Source organism: Tursiops truncatus, chromosome X, assembly GCF_011762595.2.
Source record: "Tursiops truncatus isolate mTurTru1 chromosome X, mTurTru1.mat.Y, whole genome shotgun sequence".
NCBI lineage: Eukaryota > Metazoa > Chordata > Mammalia > Artiodactyla > Delphinidae > Tursiops > Tursiops truncatus.
Genome location: NC_047055.1, coordinates 52,649,225 through 52,673,562, shown reverse-complemented (window position 1 = coordinate 52,673,562; position 24,338 = coordinate 52,649,225).

Below are 24,338 nucleotides of genomic sequence, written 5' to 3'. Positions count from 1 at the left end.
CTGAGAGAGTTCATTACCACTAGACTTGCCTTGCAAGAAATGTTAAAGGGAGTCTTTTGAGTTGAAGTGAAGGGATGATAAAAAAGAACACAAAAGCATATAAAAGTATAAAGCTCACTGGTAAAGGTAAATATATAGATAAACACAGAATATCGTACTAATGTAACAGTAGCATGTAAATCACTGTTAATTCTGGTAGAGAAATTAAAAGACAAGATTATAAAAAATATAACTATAAAAATGTTAATGGAAACACAATATAAAAGATGTAATTTGTGACATTACTAACATAGTGTATAGTTTTTGTATTCTATTGAAGTTATCAGATTAAAGTAAATTTTTATAACTATTAGATTTTTTTATTTTAAGTCCATTTGGTAACCACAAAGAAAATACATAAAGACAACACACAAAAGAAAATGAAGGAATCAAAACATGTAACTATAAGAAAGCAACAAAACACAAGTGAAGACATCAAGAGAGAAAAAGAGACAAAAATGCTATAAGACAGGGCTTCCCTGGTGGCACAGTGGTTGAGAGTCCGCCTGCCGATGCAGGGGACAGGGGTTCGTGCCCCGGTCTGTGAAGATCCCACATGCCGTGGAGCAGCTAGGCCTGTGAGCCATGGCCGCTGAGCCTGCGCGTCTGGAGCCTGTGCTTCACAACGGGAGAGGACACAACAGTGAGAGGCCCACATTCCGCAAAAAAAAAAAAAAATGCTATAAGACAAATGGAAAATAATAAAATGACAATGGTAAGTCCTCCCCTATCAATAATTACTTTAATTGTAAATGGATTAAAATTCCCAATCAATAGAGTGACTGAGTGGTTAAAAATAACAAGAACCAAATATATTCTGAGTATAAGAGACTTGAGATTTAATAGCACACATAGGCTAAAAGGGAAAGGTTGAAAAACAATATTCCACACAGATGTTAAACAAAGGAGAGCAGAAGCAGCCATATTTATATCAGACAAAATAGATGTTATACCAAAAACTATCAAAAAATACCAATAATGACATTATATAATGATAAAAGGTTCAACATACCAAGAAGACATTAAAATTATATATATATATATATATATATATATATATATATCCAACATCAGAACACCCAAATACATGAAGCAAATATTGACAGAACTGAAGGGAAAAAAACAGACAGCAATACAATAATAGTAGGAGATTTCAGTATCCCACTTTCAATAATGAATAGAATATCCAGACAGAGATAAATAAGGAAACGGAGGAAGAAAACACTATAGACCAGGGCTTCCCTGGTGGCGCAGTGGTTGAAAGTCCACCTGCCGATGCAGGGGACATGGGTTTGTGCCCCGGTCCAGGAAGGTCCCACATGCCGTGGAGTGGCTGGGTCCATGAGCCATGGCTGCTGAGCCTGTGCATCCGGAGCCTGTGCTCCACAACGGGAGAGGCCACAACAGTGAGAGGCCCACGTGCCGCAAAAAAAAAAAAAAAAAAAAAAAACATAAAAAAGAAAACACTATAGACCAAATGGACCTAAGAGATCTATACAAACATTCCACTCAACAGAAACAGAATACACATTCTTCCCAAGGGCACATGAAGTATCCTACAGGACAGATCACATTAGGTCACAAAATAAGTCGTGACAATTTTAAGAAGACTTATTTCATACCAAGTACATTTACAGACCACAGTGAAATGATATAGACATTAGAAGCAGAAGAAAAACTTGAAAATTCACAAATATGGGGAAATCGAACACCACACTCTTAAACAGCCAATGGGTTAAAGAAGAAATCAAAATGGAAGTTAGAAAATATATTGAGACAAAGAAAGATGTAAACACAACATACCAAAACTTATGGGCTGCAGCAAAAGTGGCACTAACAGGGAAGATTATACTGATAAATGCTAACATTTAAAAATAAAAACATTTCAGATAATCACCCTAAATTTGTACCTCATGAAACTAGAGAAAGAAGAACAAACTAAGCCCAAAATTAGCAGAAGGAAGGGGAAAAAAAGTTACAACAGAAATAAATGAAATGGAGGATAGAAAAACAGTAGAAAAATCAGTGAAACTAAGAGTTGTTTTTATTGAAAAAATACATAAAATCAACAAACCCTTAGCTGGAGTAATAAAAAGGAGAACACTTAAATAAACAAAATAAAAAAGGTGACATTACAACTGATGCCACAGAAATGAAATGGATCATAAGACACTGCTAGGAATGATTATATGCCAACAAGTTGGATAACCTAGAAGAAATGGATAAATTTCTAAAACATACAATCTATTGAGATAGAATCATGTAATATAGAAAATCTGAACAGACTTATAACTAGTAAGGAGATTGAATCAGTAATCAAAACCTCCCAACAAGGAAAATCCCAGGGCCAGATGGTTTCCCTGGTGAATTCTACTAAACATTTAAAAAAGAATAAACACCAATCCTTCTCAAACTCTTGCAAAAAAATTGAAAAGAGCATTTCTAAACTCATTTTATGATATAAATATTACCTTGATACCAAAATCAGAGAAAGACATTATGAGAAAAAAAATCTACAGGACAATATTCCTGATGAACATAGATGCAGAAGTCCTCAACAACATACTAGCAAACCAAAATCAACATTACTTCAAGAAGATCATACACCATGACCAACTGAGATACATCCCTGGGATGCAAGGATGTTTCAGCTTTTGAAAATCTATCAACATGATATGCCACATTAATGCAACAAAGTATAAAAGTACATGATTGGCTCAATAGATGTAAAAAAGCATTAGACAAAATTCAATACTCTTTTATGATAAAAACTCAACAACTAGGAATAGAAGGAAATTATCTCAACATAAGGCCATATATGAAAAAAAAACTATTAGAATTAAGAAAATTCAATAAAATTTGGTAAAGTTGAAGATTACAAAAATCAACATACAAATATTATTTGTCTTTCTATACACTATCAATGAACAAGATGAAAAGGAAATTAAGAAAAAAATCCCATATACAGTAACATCATATACAATAAAATACTTAAAAATAAATCTAAACAAGGAGGTGAAAGACTTGTACATTAAAACTGTGAAATTGATGGAAGAAGACACAACTAAAGGAAAAAGACATCCCAAGTTCATTGACTGAAGATACAATATTATTAAAATATCCATACAGATTCATTAAAATCTCTATCAAAATCCCAATAACTATTTTTACAGAAATAGAAAAAGCATTCATAAGGTCATGGGACCACAGTGAACCCCCAAATAGCTAAAACAATCTGGAGAAAGAAGAATAAAGCTAGTAGCCTCATTTTTCTTAATTTCAAAATATATTACAAAGCTACAGTACTCAAAGCAGTATGGTACTGGCATAAAGACAGACATATAGATCGATGGAATAGAATTGAGAGAACAAAAATAAATCCACACATATACAGTAAAATGATTTTCAACAAGGTGTCAAGAATACACAATGGGGAAGGGATAGTCTCTTTAACAGATGGTTCTGGGAGAACTTGATAGCCATATGCAAAAGAATAAACTTGGACATTTATCTTACATCATAGACAAAAATTAACACAAAATGGATTACGGACTTAAATGTAAAACCTGTTATTGTAAAATCTCCTAGAGGAAAACATAGGAGAAATCTTCATAACATTGGTCTTGATGATAATTTGTTGAATATAACACCAAAAGCATAGAAAACAGTAGTAAAAATAGACAAGTGGGACTTCAAGCAAAAAGTTTCTGCACAGCAAAGAAAACAATCAAACAAGTGAAAAGTCAACATAATGAATGGGAAAAAAAGTTTGGTAACCATATACCTGACAAGAGATCAATATCCAAAATATATAAGGAGCTTCTACAACTCAACTGGAAAAAAACAAATAAACAGATTTAAAAATGAGCAGGAATCTTGAATAGACATTTTTCCAGAGAAAACATACAAACGGTCAACATGTGTATAAAAAGACACACAATATCACTAATCATCAGAGAAATGCAAATCAGAGCCACAATGAAATATCACTTCACACCTGTTAGGATAGCCATTATCAAAATAAATAAATAACAAACATTGGTGAGAATGTGTGGGTATAAAAACCTTTGTGCACTACTGCTGGAAATGTAAAATGGTTAAGCTGTCATGAAAAACAGTATAGCAATTTCTCAAAAAATTAAAAATATACTATATGATCCAGCAATCTGGCTCCTGGGTACTTATCCAAAATAATTGAAATCAGTATCTTGAAGAGATATTTGCACTCCCATGTTCATTGTGGTATCATTCACAATAGCCAAGTTGTGGAAGCAACTTAAATATCCATGAACAAGTCAAGAAATGGAAGCTACCTAAATGTCCATTAACAGATAAATGGATGAGGAAGATGTGGTACAATGGAATATTACTCAGCCATTAAAAAGAATGAAATAATGCCATTTGCAGCAACATAGACGGACCTGAAGACTATCATACTAAGTGAAATAAGCCAGGTGGAGAAAGACAAATATCATATCATGTGGCTTGTATGTGGAATCTAAAAAAAAAAAAAATGCAAATGAACTTATATACAAAACAGAAATAGACTCACAGACATAGCAAACAAACTTATGGTTACCAAAGGGAGAAAGGTTGGGGAGGGAAAATTAAGAGTTTGGGATTAGCATATGCACATGACTATATGTAAAATAGATAACCAACACATATCTACTGTATAGCACAAGGAACTGTATTCAGTATCTTGTAATAACCTATAATGGAAAAGAATCTGAAAAAGAATACATATATATAAAACTGAATCACTTTGCTGTATACCTGAAACTAACACAACATTGTAAATCAACTATATGTTAAAAAAATAAAATTAAAAAAATTCACAAACAGGTGAATGGATAAAGAAAATGTGGTATATACATACAACATAATATTATTCAGTCTTAAAAACGATGGAAATCCTGTCATATGTGACAACATGGATGAAACCTGAGGAAATTGTGCTAAGTGAATTAAACTAGTCACAGAAGGGCAAAACCTGCATTATTCCACTTACATGTAGTCAAACTCTTAGAAGCAGAGAGAAGGGTGGTTGCCAGGAGCTAGGGGAAGTGAGAAATGAGTATAAAGTTTCAGTTATGCAAGATGGAAACTTCTAAAAGATCTGTTGTACAACTTTCAGTTATCGATTCTGTACTGTACACTTAAAATCTTTTAAAGGTTTGATATCATGTTATTTGTTTTTTACTGCAATAAGAAATGCATGAATGAGCATCTGTCAAGGTAGACACTAGTTACAGTCTTCATGAAGCTCACATTCTAGTGGAAGATATGGACAAATAAATAGTAATAGTTCAGTGTTAAATCATATAATAATAAATTCAGAGTACTAAGAGGAAACTTTGAAGGGATATCTAACCAAAACTTAGGAGAGAGATAGCGAGGGAAATATTCATAGAAAAAATGATGCTCAATTTGGGAAGGTGTTAGCTACATGAAGGGAAGATGGATTTAGGCGAAAGTGTATTCAAGTCACATTTTCTAACGTGTAAATATTTAAGAAAGGAAATTAGATAAAGAGGGAGGAACTGATTGTTCTGTATGTCTGAAGATATAAGCTAGAGAGTATGGAGTGGGAAAAAGAGAGTGATCAAAGGAATATGAAGCTGGGAAAGTAAACAGGGACCACATATTTACTAGCTTGGTAAGTCGTTATAAAGAATTTGGACTTTAAGAGCAATGAGGAAACATTGATATTAAGCTACAGAATGATGTGATCAGAGATGGGAAAGTGAGTTAGTAAACTGAAGTAATCCAGTTGACAGTCTATGGTGGTCTGAACTATTTAATATTGAATAGCTATAATTGACAGGTTTAGTGATTGAATAGATGTAGAGAACAGTGGCAGTCAAGGATGATTCCTAGGTATGTAGATAAGGCAAGTGAATCGGTAGTGTCTCACTGAGACAGAGAATACATAATGAAGACTAGAAAGTGATAATACCAGAAATATGGGAGAATCATCAGATTTTGGCAACATGTGTACAATGGATAATTTTTATTTGGAACTCTGAAATCAAGACTATTTTTCTAATTTAGAGTAGAATGTTTTAATTTCTATTTTTGAAACTTAAACAATTCAGTTTCATATGAATCTTCCATAATATATTTTCATTAGTGCACTGATTCTCTTTTGCATTTACTTGATAGATATCTCTTATCTGCCCTACTGATATTGGTAAATTTTACTAAGAAACCAAGTTGAAGGTAGATTTTAACAAAGAAGAAAGGGCCAGTGAAAACAATAAAATGTCTGGTTTTAAAATAGCCCAAAAGGCAGTAATAATGCAGGTATTCCAATAAGAACATAAAATTGTACAGCCTAGAGTTATTATTATTTCCTCCTAGTAAATACTTCTGAACAATATGCTTTAAAGTTATTTGAAATTATATCTGTTAGGACAATATAGGTTGCAAATTTTCATCTTTCTTTGGTCCCCAGACATTAATAAGACTTTCTGTCTGGTTATGGGTTAAATATGAATAGAATTATATATTAATGAAATAGTTGCTAATGAAAGATGAAGATATTATAAAAAGTTAGGGGACAGAATCTTAAAGCTAAACATTGCTAATTCATTTGCTCTAATAAGACAACTATTCATGAATCAGTTCCTACAATTAATTCATGTTCTCTGACATGATTCTTTGGAAAGTAATGCCAGTCTTCTGTTAAATTTTTAAGCATGTGATGTAATCATTGCACTTTAATTTGGGAAGATATTTCAATAAGTAATTACTTGTGATAGTCTAACCTCTTTTGTAGTCAGACTATTTAGTTAAAAGTTTTATAAGCAAACTCAAATCTCCTGAAAAATAGAAACAAAATAAACCCCACTAAATCTTGTTTTCTGATTATACTATGGTGTTACATCGTCCCTTCCTTCACAGGCAAAACTTTTAAAAAGTGTAATCTATAATTACTGTCTTCATTTTCTAACAGGCATTTCATTTGTTCCTCATAATCTAGTTTCTGTTCTAAATGAAAGTGGGGTTTTGTGTAGGCAATTGGTCATCTCCTAACTTTCAAATTCAAATGCTTATTCTTAATCCTCACTGGGCATTTGACATTGTTCACCAACAGCATTGTAAACACCATCTCATTTTCAAAGCTCTCTTTCCTTGCCTGTCATAACGTTGCACTCTCCTGATTTGTCTGCTTGTAAAACTTGCCCGTCTCCATCTTTTAACTGTAAGTATTCTTTAGTGCTTTGTCTCTTTCCATGCTACATTTTCCCCAGATGATTTGAATTATCACATACAGGCTGTTGATTACCATATCTATAATTCTGGCACTGCTGCCCTCTTCAGACTCCAGACTCATTTTAAACATATGGCTTGGCGTGTGTCTCCAAGCAAATATCCCACTAGGATCTTAAACCTGACATTTTTAATACCAAACTTACCTGAGTCACCAAACTTGTTCCTTCTCCTATGTTCCAAATCCTTATTAATTGGTTCTCACCTTTAAAATCACTTACATTAGAAACCTCATAGACAATTTTAACTCATTCCTTTCTTTCACTTCACATTCAAATAGTTTTGAGACCTTATAATCCTGCTTTCACAATGTCTTTTATATATATATATATATATCTTTTCCTTCCTATCTATGGCCATACTTCATGTCTTTATTAACTCTTGCCCAAAGTGTTACCAAAGCTCCTAATTGTTTTTCTTTTCTTCATTATTTTTGCTAGAGTTATTTCCATAGGTAAATTTATTCCACTACTCAGCTCAGAACTATTTTGAGTTTCTCCACTACATAGGAAAATAGATCCACATTCTTTAGCAAAGCATTCAATGTGTCCTGATCCAACAAAATTTCCAGTCTCATTTTCTACTATATCCCTGTATGTAACCTATGTTATGGCCATTATGATTTTTCATCCATTCATATGCCCAGTATTCAATGATACAAAAATTACTCAATATTCAAGATTCAGCTAAAATATCACCACTTCCATAAAGCTTTCTGTCACTTAAAATCAGTATCTTCTTTTTCTATATTCCTGTAACATTTTATTTTTACCTCAGTTATAGTACTTATGTTCTTCTTTACACTTTGGTAGTTTCTAAAATATCTAGAACCCAAAATAAATAAACCAGTGTACTACAAACTGTGTATATACACTGAACAATGTTTGATTATTACCTAGAGTTTAAGTCCTTTAACAATACATATACTATTTGGGCAGGAAAATATTTAATGTTACACTAACAGACAAAGAAGTAGATTATGAAACTGAGAGAGATGGAATGTGTTTTAGAAATCACACATGAATTATCTTCTAACCAATTTCATGGTGACAAAATAATCATTATTGCTCAAATGTTTCTTTCTAAGACATCAACATACTATATGTTAAATATGGTTTCTAAATCAGTTTCATCAAGATAATTTTTCAAATCCTCCTTCACTACAGCAACAGAGTATGTAGTACAAAGAGATAATTATGGAGGTAGTGAGATTGCCACTAAATAGTAAGAAAAATAAATTATAATGCGAACCAACTACAACCAACATCATGTTAATGTGGTAAAATTATACCTTTGACAAAGCATTGAATATCAACAGGAACAAAGCAATACATCATTCATAGACAGCTACTGGCCTTTACCACAAACCAAATGACATATACTAAATTTGATTCATGCCTAGAAGAAAGAATATATTCATCATTCACTTATATTTTCAATCACATTGACCTAGGGAATAATAGTATCTTTGGGACATGGGTTTAACATTCATAATGTACTTCAACGTACTCTAAATGCCATAATTTGAAAATCATTCTTAGGAACTGTTTGTATTGTTTATACATCTGGGCTTTCAACATTATAGGGCAACCTCCAAAGCCACGAATAGACCTTGTTAATTATTTCGTAGACCTTAGTGACAGTGTATACAGAATAATGAATATAGAGCTGAAGAGCAATTCTCTTTGATTAGACATGCTCCCTTTCTGACAGAGTAGGTCTTCTTTGACATGTTTTCTCACCTATTTTCTTTTGGGTTTGTCTTTGGATCATAGGCTAGTAAAAAACTTCCTGGCTACAAAAGTGAAAATTTTTGATAATCCTTTCAAATACTTATATGAAAAGAAAATAATCTCAAATTGCAAAATATCAAAATACCCTTTTGAATCAAGTTTCTAATGATTTCTTTCATCCAACATTTTTCTATTCTCATTAGTGTTAGCTAAAAGATACACACCAGTAAGAAACAATTCTCCATGGGTCTCACATTTCTGCAAGTCTTGCAAGGAGTAGCATTGTTTGCCTTTCTTCCAGACTATTTTTTTCAAAAATGTTTGCATAGTGAATTGCTTTAGAAGATAGAGACAATATCTCCCCCCAGAGCACAGAGAAATTTTGTTTACTGTTGAATATGATAAAGATAGTGTCTTCACCCAGGGCAAAGATCAGACAGGCTTACTGACCATTTTAAAGGTTCAAGTTCCCTAAGCTCAGGGTTCCTTTCCTTTCCTGTAATGTAAACCATTTCATGCACAGTTGTCACCTGGCCCTCTTAACATCACTCTACAGAAATTGAGGCTTTGAGTAGTGGCACAAGTACTGGCACTCTGGTTAATGCTGTTACCATGAGTAATAAAGTTCCTATTTTTGTGATCCAGAATTCTCAAGTTTCCTATCAGCCAGCCTCTATAAAACTGCAGTAGGATAACTCATTAGCTTGTAAGTAGAATAAAATCTCAAATCCTTCAAAGTTCTGGACACACTCATAGGTTCGTTCTTTCATGTTAAAAAAAAAAAGAAGAAGAAGAAACAACCTCTAGGCAACATTGTATTAGAAAGGTGTTTTAAATGAATGTATTAATTCAATTTTTCCTAGTGCAAATTCATTATCGCCAGTTGTAGTCTGCTTAGGTAGCTAATGCTATTCAAACATTATTTTTTCCATTAATTTAATGATTAAATTGTTTTGTAATTTCTTTTCATTTGCCCCTGCACTTTCAGTCTATTTTAAGATTAGTTGAGAGGAAAACCTAGCCAGATACATTTATGTTCCTATACTAATGGGTTCATAGAGAGTTGTCTGACACTTTGATGCTTTAGGAAATAATGACTTACTCCATACAGAACAGTTCTGTTCTATGAGAATGTGGAAGAAAAATGCTTAGTTCATGGTAGAAGAGGTTATAGTTGTGTGCCTTACATACATTTAAAAAAATACAAACTTACTATTTCTTTTGCATATGACAATGCTGTTTTATATCTGCAGCTTAAAAAGAAAAGATATTATGTTAGATCAAATTTCAGCTATTTTCTGTACTCCTGGGTTTAACGGGGGAAAGCACTTTTTCTCCTCCTGTCATGCTTATTTTGTTGAATCCTACACATGCATGGAACCTGATTTTTAGCTTCTTTCTAAGAACGCTACATTGTGTGTGGAAACAGTTTGGAGGAAATTTCCATAGAGATTAAAAAAAATACTAACCATGCATTTTGTTCTCATAGAAATTGTGTGAGTAACCATATCTTACACTGGTGATATAATATTTGAGTTACTGCTATAACTAACAAGGTTTCAAAAATATTCCATTATGGAGAGGAATGTCATCTAAATTGTAAGATGCTGTATTTCGCTATAACAATAACATAACATGGCAATATCAATAATTTCCTACTGTTCAGAAATCAACTCACAAATATGTGATTCTGGGACTTAGAAAAAACAGAAGTGAGTTCATAATTCAGAAATTAATTAATTCACTGTTTTCCCAGATTACTCAAAGTAGAAAAAAAATTAGAAGGCAGATATTTATTTTTTGCTTTATTTTTCATATGTATTGGTAAAAAATAAGATAAATGAGAGTATTGTTAAATATATTAATTCAGTTATAAGTCACTATACTTTTCAAAGTTCTGTGTCCTAATCATCCTTAGATTATATAGAAAAGAACCTCTAACCTTTCATTAAAATAAAACATTAATAATGACACAAATCATAGTTGAAAGAAATCTTAGAGATAAATCACATGTATTCCCTAAAAAGCAGAAACAATTTTCTTTTATCAACTAAAGGGGGTCAAAGTTTACATTAAGATAGACATGGAATCTCCAAAAGTGTGTAATACCCCAAGTATTGTATGACTTCTTATTTAATACTTAACATTCTTCTTGTAAATAAAATTTTACATGTATGACATGATGGAAAATATGCATTGAATTGCATTTGTATTCAGGTTGTATATAAATGAAGACACAATATTTTAGGCTGTTGGTTAGTAATCTTTTACATCTCTGCTTTACCCAGCTGCCTCTCTTTCTCCTCTCTAACAGAATTATAGAACTGAAAGTTACAAGGGACCTAAGAGGTCAGCTAACCAACTTGTCTTGAGGAGTAGTAATCACTCCAACTACCCTTGACATGTGGTTTTCCAACCTTTTCTTGAATAAGTTCAGGAATGAGGTGGAAAGGGCTAATGGCCATAGAAACCAAGAATTTTTTTCACATGAATTATTTCATAAAACTAATTTATGTGGTGAAAACAATATAAAAATATTGTTCCTTGTAATTATAACTTTGCACATTTAGAAAGGTCAGAAAGCACATAATCTTCTAGATGAGTTTTATAAACATTCAAATATCTCATCAAAGATGGGCTAACTATACACTTCTAAACTAAAATCAAGGTAAATGATATGAAATTCAAAGAGTGTCATATTATGTTTAAGCAGCATATTACTTTATACTTTTAGCCTTGTGGTTACTATTCTATCTAGTTAACTGCAATACTTATCTCACAAGTAACCTAAATGTGCACTAATTTGAATATGTGTAAAGAAGCACTGTTTATAATTAAGGACAAAATAGTAGTTTCATATTTCAGTGAAAATTATCAAAATATGTTATTTGTCATGACATAAAGATGGCCTAGGAAGAGAGAATAATAGGTAGACTAAGAGACATGTAGAATTAAGGAACAAAAGAGGATGGAAGGAAGAGAAACTTTATAATGAGTATATGACACCATGTCACTGACACCTAGTCACATTATCAAAATTACCCGTATTTATAGTGACCATATGTCCCATTTTGCCTGGAACAGTCTTGGTTTATGCCTGTTATTCTGGAGGCATCCTCCTTTCACTCCTGAAAGTATCTTTGTTTAGATAATAAATTATATGGTCACCCTACCTAGATTAATTTAAGGAATTAATTCAGTTGTGTTAGAGGTAATTTATTTAAAACATTCATTCTCCTAAATGGGCATATTTAATAATGGTAATTTTTTTTCATTTTAAAATAAACTTTATTGAGGAATAATATATATACAACAAAAAACATCCATTTTAAGTGCACAGTTCAGTGGGTTTTGAAAAATATATACACCCTTGTAAACACAATTCCAAACCAGTTATGTAATATTTCTATCACACAAAAAGTTCTCTTGTGCCACTTGGTAGTTAATTTCCACCATCAGTCCCAGGAAAACAGTACTTTCTGTCATTATAGGTTAGATATGCCATATCTAGAGTTTCACATGAATAGAATCATACTCTATACTCTCTTTTGTATCTGGTTTCTTTTGTTCATCATAGTGTTTTAGAGATCCACGCATGTTGTAGTATGTATCAGTAGTTCTTTTCTTTTTCTTGCAAAGTAGCATTACATTATATGGATGTGTTACGATTTCTTTAACAATCCACACATTGAAGGAACCTGGGCTGTTTCCAGTTTTGGGCTATTATGAATAAAACTAGTATGAACATTCATGTACAACTCTTTGTGTGGACATATGCTTTCCTTTCTTTTGGATGAAAACCTAGGAGGAAAATAGCCAGATTATACAGTAAGTGTACCTTTAATTTTATAAGAAACTATCAAATTGTTTTCCAGAGTGGTTGTGTGATTTCACAATGCTGCTAGCAATATATGAGAGTTTTAGTTGGTCCACATCCTTGCTAACACTTGGCATGGTCACTTTAATTTCAGCCATTCTAGTGAGTGTGTAGCGATGGTTTTCCTTTGCATTTCCCTGACTAATGGAGTTGAATATCTTCTAACATATATTATTTTTTGAAGTGTCTGTTCAAACCTTTTTAAAATTTGCTTAACAGTATTTCAACTATGATTGGAGAAGTGATTAGAAAACATAGCATGCATTAGGGTCCCTGATAGTCGTACTGTAACTTCAACACATCAAAAATAGATTAAAATAAAGTAAGTATAAAATATGAGTTTATAAAAATATAAAAACAAGCTAGATTTTCTTTTCTTTTCTTTTTTCACTCAGCAGGTATTTATTGGGGCACTTCTGGGCCTTGATGGAGATACATTCTAGTTACAGTACCTTTTAGAACATAATTTTTACATCCTCCTTTCCTTTTCTGACAAGTTTATTTAGGTACAAGTGAGCAGAGAAGCTCTTCAGAGCCAAGTGGGAGATGACCAGGAACCTGGAGTAAAATAAATAGAAGCCTAGGTCAGGGGAAAACTTGTTTGAATGGGACAATAAGAGAACAGGGAAACTTGCTTGAATGGGATGATAAGAGAACAGGGAAAACCCCAAAAGATGGCATGGGTGGCAGTAAGCTGGGGAGGAGCCTGGATTGCCTTCAACATACAAGCTAGATTTTCAAAAGCTATAAACTCATCTTTAACGATGGAAAGAATGACTATACACAAAGTGACTGAAGTGATCTCAGTATTGCTCCAGCTTTTTCAGAACAGTTCCATAGACTGTGCTTAGCACAGTGCCTTGTACCCAGTAAGTGCTCAATAAATATCTGTGTGTTTGTGAAGGGTCTTGTATCATATTTAGATTACTGTATTTAATTTGGGGGAATGCATTAATTAAGAAAAATATGCGGTACTTCCTTGGAGGTGCAGTGGATAAGAATCCGCCTGCCAATGCAGGGGACATGGGTTCGATCCCTGGTCTGGGAAGATCTCACATATCACAGAGCAACTAAGCCCGTGTGCCGCAACTACTGAGCCTGCACTCTAGAGTCCACGTGCCACAACTACTGAGCCCATGTGCTGCAACTACTGAAGCCCGTGTGCCTAGAGCCCACGCTCTGCAACAAGAAAAGCCATCACAAAGAGAAGCCTGTGCACCACAACGAAGAGCAGCCCCCCACTCGCTGCAACTAGAGAAAGCCTGCGTGCAGCAGTGAAGACCCAACGCAGCCAAAAATAAATAAAATTAAATCTTTAAAAAAAAAGGGGAAGAAAAATATGCTTTCTATTTTTTACACAATTTTTTTCCTCTTGAAAGCACACATTTCCACTACTGAAAATCTGCTTATTAAGTTAACTAAGTGTCCAGACACTTTTCCAATTTCATCTCATTTAAGTTGATTCACTTCTCACTTATAATACTTAGTTGGTTCAGCTCATATTTGAAATTTATAAACTCTGCTCTGTCAGATAACCTAGAAAAAAATTATCATTGAGTGCAAAATATTCTTAGGATTAAAAATGAGCTTGTATATGCTGAATATCATGTTCTTTTTTATATTTCTACTCACTTTAGATTATATATATTCCAAATTTATTTCTATAAAATAAGATATTAGATTGTGGGGAATTACATGAATTTTAATCATACACCCAAATTATAAGGAATTAAATATAACATTTCTTATTATATTCACAGAGTCACAAGTAATATATCAGCACTACCAAAACTCAAGAAAACACTTTGTCCAATTCCATTCAATTAATAAAAGATGAATATGTAAAATTGGAAAACAAAGTTAAACCTTGTGAATTTAGACCATTTTCCATGCAATCTGTATCTGTATCTATTTCTACTGTATATATCTACAGTGAAAGCACAGTTGTGTGTTCTGCATATATACATATATGAAGTGAAACATACAGTTAGTATGTATGAATTGGAAAAATACTTGTTTTTTGTCACTTTATGAACACTATTCCCAGACCACTGCTTTCTTCCTATTCTCTTCCTAGGGCCCTCAATACAAAAAGGCATCCTTCACTGCAAAATTCTATCTGATATAACAATAGCTAAAGTGTCCTACTGAATAGAGCAATTCTTATTCGTTTACTTTAAAACATCTAATTAAGAAAAAAATGTCATGAAGAACCTAGGGGTAAAGCAGGAATAAAGACGCAGACCTCTTAGAGAACGGACTTGAGGTTATGGGGAGGGGGAAGGGTGAGCTGTGACAGGGCGAGAGAGAGTCATGGGCATATACACAGTAACAAACGCAGTAAGGTAGATAGCTAGTGGGAAGCAGCCGCATGGCACAGGGATATTGGCTCGGTGCTTTGTGACAGCCTGGAGGGGTGGGATGGGGAGGGTGGGAGGGAGGGAGACGCAAGAGGGAAGACATATGGGAACATATGTTTATGTATGACTGATTCACTTTGTTATAAAGCAGAAACTAACACACCATTGTAAAGCAATTATACCCCAATAAAGATGTTAAAAAAAAAAAAGATGAAATTATAAATACAATCTAATTACTACTGGAGCAGGATTATCCAATACACTCAGTATTTTGTAAAGGAGAAAGCTGTAATTAATATGCAGTAAATCGATGTCCTAAAAATGAGAACCAAGAATTGCTGAGGTTTTCATATTACACCTTCAGCTTTTCAAGGTTCCCTCTCTAGAACATCATTAAGGAAGTATATTCTTATTTTCCTTAATCCTAATTGATCTTATCTTTTCCTCTCCTGATTAGGTATAGAAATGATGTGGGCCTTGTTTGAATTAGCTAATCCACCATGGAGAGCAATAACAAAGAAGCCCCAAAAGTCCAGATACAGTGGTGTGTGGAAGAGCAGGCTGCATTTGGATTTGTTACCTAATGACAACTGATGTTCCATGCATAATTTCTACTATGGATCAGACATGTCCAATTATAGAGGATAGAAGGTTTTCCCATAGCTTCTATTTGGCACAAATATAGTTTATGAACTAAAGCAACTCTGTGCTTACACATTACCCATGTAATAGAATTCATTTTAACATTTTTAAAGTATCTATTATGTATAAGGTTTTCAGTTGGATCTAAGGGTAAGAAAAGATGAAGATGTAATGTTTGCCCTCAAAGTATTTTTAATCCAATAAAATCAATAAAATTGATATGTCACATACTACACATATATGTTTTCATATATATATATATTCATATGGCATAGAAGCACCAATGAGGTAAGATTATTACCTGTGCCTGGAGAGCTCCAGAAAGGCAGAGCTATGCTGTGAAGAATGGGTCAAATTTTGAGTAATAGGCATTTCAAACAGAGAGAACAGTGTGAACAAATGCATAGAAGTGGAAAGTAGAGATTCGAGTTTGTCTGAACCATGAACTAGGTTATAAAGCAACAGGAGTAGAATCAGGAATGTTAATTTTTAATTTTGTTGATGTCTTATTAATCGTTTATTTATTTTATGTGTCATGCTTTCTGAGTCATATATAAATACAAGTTTACCTAACACAAGCCAAGGTAACAAATATATTCTCTTAGGTTTTATATTTTATGTTTTATAGATTAAAATTTTCCATTTTGGTCTATGATCCATTTTGTATATGGTTTGAGAAATTTATGAATTAAGGTTCTTTTTATCTTTCTTCTTCCTCTCCTCCTCCTCCTTTTTCTCCTCCTCCTCTTCTTCTTCTTCCCTTCTTGGCATATGTCTGTCCAATTCTTCCAGCACAGATTATTTATTTATTTGGCTGAGCTGGGTCTTAGTTGTGGCATGTGGCATCTTCATTCTTGCATGTGGGATCTTTGCTGCAGCATGCAAGACCTTTTTTTTTTAGTTGCAGCATGTGGGATCTTTAGTTGTGGCATGCAGGATCTTTACTTGTGGCATGCAGGCTCTTTAGTTGTGGCATGTAGGACCTAGTTCCCTGACCAAGGATCGAACCTGGCCCCTGCATTGGGAGCATGGAGTCTTAGCCACTGGAGCACCAGGGAAGTCCCAACACCATTATTGAAAAGACTATTCTTTCTCTATTTTCTCCTTAGAATTCTCCTTACAGTTTTGTTAAAAATCAATTGACTATATATGTGTGAGGCTATTTCTGAAATCCCTTATGCATTCCATTGATCTACTTATCTTTTTTCCAATACCACATTGGCTTCCATATTGAAGCTTTATACTAAGTCTTGAAATTAAGTCATCTCAGTCCTCTATTTTTTTTCAAAATCATTTTGTTCACCCTTATTCTTAAACCTCAGTGATCATTCTCTCTTCTCAGCAAATATCTCATGATACAGTGTGTGGAGATCATGCTTTCTCAAGTTCTACAGCTCCTGACAGCTTTTCTTTTACTTGATGAGTCAAAAAAAAAAAACAGATTTTTTTAGGGTCCTGCAGGACATGTTGTAGACTCAGAAGAAAGTAACAAGAGGATTCAAGTCAATTAGAAAATATGTGCCATGATAAGATAAAAAGTCCTCAATGATGCTTATTACAGGAGGGAAAAGCTAATTCAATTAAAAGAAAATATTATCTTACACTTAATTTTTCTGGTTTTGTAAAAATAATACAAAAGTTCATTTATGTGAACTGTATGATTAAGGCCTAATTACCATGAAGCATGACAATAATATGTGCATTATTGAGTAAATGTTAGACTTACTTTGCTATGTTTTATTTCAGTATAACAGGAAATTGCAAAGATGTTTAGCAAGTCTTCATAGATTTCTGGATGACAGAGCACAATTGTTGCTAATGTGACAAATTGTATATGCAACTCCTTTTTTTTAATTGGGAATTTTTCTATGGGAGAAAAAAATTAAAAATAAAGTTTAAAAAAAACAGACTGAGAAAAATACTGCAACTCAAATCACAAGTGGCAAAGGCTAACTTCCTTAACATATAAAATGCTCTTTCAATTCAAAAAGAAAGAAAACTCATGATAAAAGTGCACAAATCAGATTAACAAATAGTACACAGAAAAAGAACTGCCAATGACACTTAAAAAAACAGAAAAAAATGCTAAATATCACTTATATGTGACATAAAATATAAACTACAATGAGCTATCAGATTTCAACTATAAAACTGTCAAATATCAACAACTTTGGTAACATATTGTGCTAGCAAGGATGACTCAGATACTCTATTTCATAGTCATACACATGTGCAAAATGATTCATATACAGAAAAAATATTCATTGTAAAGTCTTTTTTAACAGAAAAAAATGGAAACAAGTTTCTGTTGACTGAATATCAGTTAAATGCATTCTGATATGCATGCACATACATACACATGCATTTGTTTGTAAATGCATAGATTATGTCTGGAAGTGTGTACACACAAAAATCCGGTTAGAATGATTGCCTCCTGAGCATGGAACTTAGAGAAGGAAGATTTATTTTTCACTATATATTCTTTTGTATGTTTTTATGTACTACCACTTTTTAGATAAAGACGCAAACTTAACACATTCATTTTTCCCAAGTCAACTTCTAAGTTAAATTCTAGCTCTTATTCTTCCCTATTTTCCCCCCTTCCATCTCCTTTCCTTCCAGAAAAATCAGTCCTAAAGCTATTCAGTAAGCCAAAGCAAGGTAGGTAATCATGCTGGAGGATATGTAAGCAGCAGTGGCCCAAATTAGGGTGTCAGAGTTGGGTAAGAAGAACATCTCCATAGGAGTCCTGCATACAAAGTATGTTTAAAGTCATATCCAACTGAAATAAGAAAAGCATCTTAGTTTGGGCTGCTATAACAAAGTACCATATACCGGATGGCTTATGAATGGCAGAAATTTCTCTCTCACAGTTCTGGAGGCTGGAAGTCCAAGATCAGGGTGCCAGCATGGTCGAATTATGGTGAGGATCCTCTTCCTGGGTGCAGACTGCTGACTTCTTTTTGTAGCCTCACATGAGAGAGCAGAAAGGGGAAGCAACCTCCTTCATGACTCTTATAAGGGCACTAATCCTATTCATGAGGGTTCCATCTTCATAACTAAGGAGGGCATATGCAGGGAAGTGGTCTGGCACTGGGTGTCATAGCCCAGGCAGGGTGAGGGAGGCTTCCATGAGAGGAGAAGCCTGGTTTGAGTTTAGGGTCCAAGCAAGGTGAGAAGGACATCTACATAAGAGGGCTGCACAGGGGAGGGGAATGGGGACAAAGTCAAGAGATTAGTTATATACAGAAGGGGTTGATCAAATAAGTAAACATATTAAACATAACAGAAGCCAGGTTTTTCACTGTCAGAAAAAAGGAAATAAAATATGGAAAAGGATAAAACTAGGATAAAACCCGATAGTGTAGATTGAAATTGAAGATATTGATATGAGCTCATGGTTTAAAAAATATAGAGATAGATATGCAAATAAATATATAACTAAAGTTTTGTTTGTGTTTGCATACACACACATATACATACCCTAGCCTTGGCTCAGCAACATCTCAATACCAATGAACACATGTAGTACTCAGATCCTGATTGTAAATACCATTTTGCACTAAAAGGGACCAGAGCTGCTTGAAGAAATGAGTGATTCTGGGGCTGGTCAAGGAGAATATAAGATTTTGATAGTTGTACTGTGGTTATGTTGAATAAAGTCCTCGTTTGTAGGAAATATACATTAAACTAGTATTAGGGGTTGATGGATATCATGTTGGTAATCTGTTCTCAAGTAGTTCAGAAAAAAAAAAAGATTCCCTGAAGTGTACTTGTAACTTTTTCTATAAATTTGTGATTGTTTCAAAGGTTACATTTTTTTTAAACTTTAAAAAAGAAATTGTATAAAATCAAGTTTTATTTTATCACTGGTATATTGAACGTCTGTCACATTTCTTTCTATTTTATTATTTGCTTCCTTTCCTTAGTTTTGCATACTACATGTGCAGTTGAAGAAATACTCTGGAGGGTCTACTTTTTCAAACTTATTCTTTTTTTTTGAAAACATCACCAAAGAGATCTTTTATACATGGAATTCATCAATAAGTTGGAAATGCTCAATTCTGCTGGCATTTAATGGTGTTCCAACATATTAATGTTTTCAGTGATTTCTCTCTAGTTCAGGATTACAGAACAAAATTCCTGAAAGCACACATGTGCGTGTGCATAGGCATGCACGCATGCACACACACACACACACACACACACACAGAGAATAATAAAAACAGTATAAAGAATATATTCATGGTTGTGGTAAGCCCAAGTTTGAAACTACCGTTAGCTCTGACCATAAATTTATTCTATCACATTAATTCAATAGGTTTATAATAAGTATCTCCATAATTTTCAAATCCTTTCATTTTTTTTCAGGTGACTTGGAACATAATGGAAATGTTTCTTATGTGGTAACATGGTGAAAATTAAAACATTAGCTGGTTTCTGAACATTATGAGATTTGTGAAAGAAACAAATTAAGTCTGGTTAATTTCAGTAGCTGGATACACTCCAAACCTAATCAACATTTTCTTCCGGCTATTAGAAAAAACACCTGTAAGCCTCCTGCATCTGGAAACATAGCACTGTCATTCTCATTCATGTTCATAACATGCAGGCTAGAGCCATTTTTAAAGATTAACTTACTATTATATTGTGGAGCATTTATACAGAATTTTGAGAACCTTTAATAGAAATATTTGAAGAGAAAATATTTAATATGTTTAAAGACAAAAACAAAAAATGCAGGAATCAGTGTGTAGAGGATACGGTCTGTGAATGTGTGAAACAAAGGTAAGGAAAAAAGAATCAACATGCTTTACTTTTTAAAAATTGGAAAAATTAAATTATCATTATAAACAAAAGTGTAGCCAATAACTACTATGGAAGATTGAAATTTGTTTTTATGAGAATCCTTCTCCCCTACATGAGCTAAATAGAAAACTTTTTCACTTTCAAGAGAGTACTTAGATTCAGAGTTCTGTTAAAAGTAGTATTCTTGGCTATTTTCAAATGACTTTACTACTTTTATTAGGATAATGCAAACTTAATACTATGATGATTGGAGAGTTAAGATTGAAAGAATATATCAACTGTTGCTGAAGATTCATTTATTTATTAACTATTCAGTGCCCAGAATCTACTTTCCTTAGGGAAATAAATTTTGTGATTCCCTTTACTGTGTCAAGCCCTGTGATTGGAACTTTACATATAATATCTGCTTCAATCTTCACAATAACCCTATGAGAGAGGAATTGTTATTTCCATGTTGCATGCGTGAAGATTAGAGGCTAAGTAATTCACAGTCCAACAGGAAAGCTGAATTCTATGACTGGCTCATACCTAAGATTATACTCTTTTAATTAAGTTTCATGTACAAATATAATGCAGTTAAAATGAAAGGTATTTGGTTCGAATAAAAAACTCCTTATGGAAGAGTGATTTAGTATAACTCACCATTTGTAGCAGTTACAAAATTGTAAAATTTTGTCAAAGAACTACATAGTGAGGCTCTAAGTTAGAGTATTAAACAAAAACGAAACATCTGTTCTTCAAATTTTATTCTTGAATGACAACTCCCAAGCTCCTAGCACTGAATCTGCTGCACGGAAAGCACTCAATACCTACTCTCTCCTTCTCTATCTTTTGTGTCTGTGTGTGTGTGTGTGTGTGTTTTAAAACAAATTAGACTATAAATTTAAATAATATCCTGTGTCCAGTAAGCCATAAAACTTCTCTCTGGGCAATAACAAATTCATTCTAATCCACTACTTTCCACAGATCTTAATTTTATAGTCTTACCCTATTCTCTTTGTTCTCAAGATTCTCAGATCTGACATGTGAAATGGATTATGAAGTAACCCAAGACTAGATAAATGATAAGGTGTAAAAGTGTAAGAAGACAAAAGGAAAACTATAATAATCTCATGGTTTCATATTTCAGAGAGGGAGGATTATTATGTATTTTTCAAGAGAGAAAATTCTACAAAACATCATTATTAAAAAGCTATACAAGTTTCAAAATCTTTAAATGATTACATAATCTGTGACTTAATAAATAAATGTAGGTAACCTTTAATCAAGAGTGCCCTGAGCTTAAATTCCTCCAAGCTTCCTCACTGCTCAACTTTGTGCACTTAATATTGTAAAAGAGGATTGTCCTTTTTACACTTATCATATCAAATCAATCTTATTGTCATGTCAAATTCAAAACATTTCCATTTTTCAAAGTGACCATCAAATGAGAAAAATGTCATAGACATACTGTACCGGACATCTGCTGCTTTGTCTGCCCAGTATTCCTCTCCCTTTCCTTTGGAAGCTGCATCTTCGTTATTGCATACAGGCTAGATGGAACCACCAGTGTGCTTCATCCTACCTGGCCCAGGGATAGGCAAGCAACCTAACCAAGCCCATCATATTCTCTTTGTCTTTTTGAAATTGAATCCAAAGTGGAGGAATAAAAAATGGGGGAATAGGAGCTATTTATCTACAAACTGAATCCCTGGAAATGTTCTGATTCCAGGCTTTCTGCGAACAGTTACTTATTTCTTTATATCTGTGACCCATATCATTTCCTACCAGTTAAGTCTCTATTTGTTCAAGAAAATCAGAGTTCATGTCTGTTCATTAGACTCATAGATCCCTACAGCTGATACACATAATTAATTAAAACATCTACAAGGCATCTGACAATGATAATCATCAACTATTTATAGGCAAGACTGATAAACATGGGCTTCATTTATAAATAACAATAGCTAACATGTATTGGGAGCTGAACTGTTTGCCACTATATTTGCTATGCATGTATTTCATTGCTTCATTTAATTCTCACTTCTCTAAGAGACAGGTATTATACTTGGTGCAATTTTACAGATGAGGAAACTGAGGTATAAAAAGGACCAATTACTTGCACATGTTCATATAAGTGGTAAGTGATACAGCCAGGACTTGACTTGAACCCTGAAAGTCTGACTTTAGCACCTATGTACATTACCATGACACAATAACTGCTTGACATTAGCTACTGCTGGTAAAATAACTCTACCCAAAGATGAATAGATCCACTCCAGACTAGAGGGATATTTCTAGAACTAGGTTATCAGTCTTATAGAATATGTGTATCATTAACTTGAATGAAGACATGCAACTCATTATTATTAAATCTGGGTATGACACAAAGCCTGGAGAAATAGCTAATGACATTGGGTGACATATTTTAAAAGGAATACTGCACCCACATAGGGCTCAATAAATGTTCACTTCTTTCTTCCCTTTCAGAGATGCTGTGAGGCATTCATTCAATGAAGAATTGTACCTCATGACCCTTAGGCCTTATGATCCTCTCCGACTTTATAGTTCTATTTTCTTTGCATAAAGTAGATTCCTGAATTTTGTATAATTTGAATCTTCTTTGGCATATTTTATTTTCATTTGTCTTAGGATACTTCCAAAATTCTCTTTTGATTTTCTCTTTGATCCAATGGTTTTGGTGGCTCAAGAGTGTGTTGTTTAGTTTATACATATTTGTAAATTTCCCCATTTCCTTACTGTTATTAATTTCTAGTTTTATTACATTGTGGTCAAAAAAGATACTTGTGATGATTTCAATATCCTTTAACTTGTTAAGACTTTTTTTCCCACATAACATACGATCTATCTTGGGGAATGTTTCTTGAGGACTTGAGAAGAATTTATATAATTCTGCTGTTGGGTGGAAAGTATTGTTATGTGCCTGTTAGGTCCATTTAGTCTATAGTATTGTACAGTTCTGTTGTTCCCTTATTGATTTGCTGTCTGGAGATCCTATCCATTATAGAGTGTGTGGGATATTGAAGTCTCTTGTTATTATTATATTGCTATTTCTTCCTTCAGATTTTTCAATGTTTAGGTACTTTGATGTTGAGTTTATATATATTTATAATTGTTAGATCTTCCTGTTGAACTGACCCTTTTGTCATTATTTAAGACCTTCTTTACCTCTTGTAAGTATAGTGACCCCTGTTCTCTTTTGATTACCATTTGCATGGATATCTTTTTCCATCCTTTCACTTTCATCTGATATTTGCCTTTAAATATAGAGAATCTTTTATATGCAGAATATTGGTGGATTTTTTTTAATCTATTCAGCCATTCTATGTGGGTTTTTTGTTTGTTTGTTTGTTTTTTGTTTTGTTTGTTTTTTGCGGTATGCCAGCCTCTCACTGTTGCGGCCTCTCCCATTGCGGAGCACAGGCTCCGGACGCGCAGGCTCAGCAGCCATGGCTCACGGGCCCAGCCGCTCCGCGGCATGTGGGATCCTCCCAGACTGGGGCACAAACCCGTGTCCCCTGCATTGGCAGGCGGACTCTCAACCACTGCGCCACCAGGGAAGCCCATTCTATGTGTTTTAATTGGGAGAATTAATTCATTTAT